The sequence below is a fragment of the Callorhinus ursinus genome, unplaced genomic scaffold (genome assembly GCF_003265705.2).
Source record: "Callorhinus ursinus isolate GAN/ISIS: 27379988/994484 unplaced genomic scaffold, GSC_fseal_2.0 scaffold5291, whole genome shotgun sequence".
NCBI classification, from domain to species: Eukaryota; Metazoa; Chordata; class Mammalia; order Carnivora; family Otariidae; genus Callorhinus; species Callorhinus ursinus.
The window spans coordinates 634-3,459 of NW_027402345.1; the positions used below are offsets into that span (position 1 = coordinate 634).

The window sequence follows — 2,826 nt, forward strand, 5'->3', positions numbered from 1 at the left end:
AGTGTTTGCAACTGGCATTTCTTTGTTGGTGTCAATAAAATTGGGCATTTGCATTTCTTTTGTGAAATGTCTGCTTAGCTGTTTTCCCCATTTTTCGTTTGACTTCTTATTGATTTGTATTAGTTCTTTATGTCTTCATGAACAGAAGATCTTAATGCAGTCCAATTTATCAATCTTTTCCTTTTCTTTCTTTTTTTTTCAGATTTTATTTATTTATTTGACAGAGACAGACACAGTGAGAGAAGGAAGACAAGCAGGGGGAGAGGGAGACGGAGAAGCAGGCTTCCCGCTGAGCAGGGAGCCCCATGCGGGGTTGATCCCAGGACTCTGGGATCATGACCTGAACCGAAGGCAGACACTTAAAGACTGAGCCACCCAGGTGTCCCCATCAATCTTTTACTTAATGCTTTTTGTTTCTTCTTTTTTTTTTTAAAGATTTTATTTATTTATTTATTTGAGAGAGAATGAGAGAGAGAGAGAGCATGAGAGGGGGGAGGGTCAGAGGGAGAGGCAGACTCCCTGCTCAGCAGGGAGCCCGATGTGGTACTTGATCCCGGGACTCCAGGATCATGACCTGAGCGGAAGGCAGTCGCTTAACCAACTGAGCCACCCAGGCGCCCTTTGTTTCTTCTTTGAAAACTCTCTGTCCTGAGGTCATTATATTATTCCATATTGGGTTTTTTTTCCCAATTTTTTTTTCCTGTGGTAAAATACACATAATATAAAATTTACTATTTAATAGTTTTTCAGTGTCCAGTTCAGTGACAATAAATACATTCATAATGTTGTGCAGCCATTACCACCATCCTTCTTGGTAAATTTTATGTTGTAAAACTGAAACATTATACTCATTGAACAGTAACTCTCCATCTGCCCTCAGTCCAGCCCCAGGCAATCACCATTCTACTTTCTATGATTTGACTACTCGATCTCATATAACTGAACTCATACAATGTTTGTCTTTCTTTTTTAAAGATGTTATTTATTTACCTTTCGGCCGGAACCGCCATCTTCCAGTAATTTGCCAAAATGACCAACACAAAGGGAAAGAGGAGAGGTACCCGCTTATATGTTCTCTAGACCTTTTAGAAAACATGGAGTTGTTCCTTTGGCTACATACATGCGAATCTATAAGAAAGGTGATATTGTGGACATCAAGGCACTGTTCAAAAAGGAATGCCCCACAAATGTTACCATGGCAAAACTGGAAGAGTCTACAATGTTACTCAGCATGTTGTTGGCATTGTTGTAAACAAACAAGTTAAGGGCAAGATTCTTGCCAAGAGAATTAATGTACGCATTGAGCATATTAAAGACTCAAAGAGCCGACACAGCTTCCTGAAGCGTGTGAAGGAAAATGATCAGAAAAAGAAGGAAGCCAAAGAGAAAGGTACTTGGGTTCAACTGAAGCGCCAGCCTGCCCCACCCAGAGAAGCACACTTTGTGAGACCTAATGGAAATGAGCCTGAACTCCTGGAACACATTCCCTATGAATTCATGGTATGATAAGTGTAAATAAAATAAAAGACCTCAAGAGTGTAAAAAAAAAAAAGTTATTTATTTATTTTTTTGACAGAGAGTGAGAGAGAGTGCACAGAAGCAGGGGGAATGGCCAGCAGATGGAGAAGCAAGCTCCCCATTGACCAAGGAGCCCGACAAGGGACTTGATCCCAGGACCCTGGGATCATGACCTGAGCCGAAGGCAGACGCTTAACCGACTGAGCCACCCAGGTGCCCCAATATTTGTTTTTTTGTGATTGGGCATTTCACTTAACATGATGTCCTCAGGGGTGATCTGAGGGGTAGCATATATCAGAATTTCCTTACTTTAGGGGCGCCTGGGTGGCTCAGTCATTGGGCGTCTGCCTTCAGGTCATGGATCCCAGGGTCCTGGGATTGAGCCCCGCGTCGGGCTCCCTGCTCAGTAGGGAGTCTGCTTCTCCCTCTCCCGCTCCCCCTGTTTGTGTTCCCTCTCTCGCTGTGTCTCCTTCTGCCAAATAAATAAATGAAATCTTAAAAAAAAAAAAAGAATTTCCTTACTTTTTTTTTTTAAAGATTTCATTTATTTATTTATTTGAGAGGGAGAATGAGAGAGAGAGAGAGAGAGTGCATGAGAGGGGGGAGGGTCAGAGGGAGAAGCAGACTCCCCGCTGAGCGGGGAGCCCAATGCGAGACTCGATCCCGGGACTCCAGGATCATGACCCGAGCTGAAGGCAGTCGCTTAACCAACTGAGCCACCCAGACGCCCTCAAAGAATTTCCTTACTTTTTAAGGCTGACTAATGTTCCATGGTACATATATATCACATTTCGCTTATCCATTCATCTGTCAGTGGACTTTTGGGTTGATTTCATGTTTCAGCTATTTTGAATAATGCTGCTATGAACATGAGTGTACAAATATCTCAGATCTTTTTGGAGTATATATGCAGAAGTGAAATTACTAGATCAGATAGCAATTCTATTTTTAATATTTTGAGGTGCTATCAATACTGTTTTCCACAGAGGTTGTACCATTTTACATTCTTACCAAGAATGCGCAAGGGTTCCAGTTTCTCTACAAGCTTGCCAACACTTGGGGGTTTGGGGGTCTTTTGTTTGTTTCGTTTTGAAAGGTAGTCATTCTAATGGGTGTGAGGTGTTATCTTATTATCGGTTTGATTACATTTCCCTAATGACTAGTAATATTGAGCATCTTTTCATGTGCTTATTGGTCATTTGTCCATCTTTTTTGGAGACATGTCTATTCAAGGGTTTTGCTCCTTTTTCTCCCCAGGACTCCCCCATCACAATCCCATTTTTTAAGTAAAAAAAATTAATTGAAGTA

General features: G+C 41.6%; 1 long non-coding RNA gene across 1 annotated transcript; it reads left to right on the top strand.

The window, feature by feature from the left end:
* Positions 1 to 270: 270 nt before the first annotated feature.
* Positions 271 to 1,420, top strand: LOC141372300 (uncharacterized). Its single transcript, XR_012377532.1, has 2 exons — positions 271 to 379; positions 976 to 1,420. It is a non-coding gene; the product is annotated as an uncharacterized lncRNA (long non-coding RNA).
* Positions 1,421 to 2,826: the final 1,406 nt, after the last annotated feature.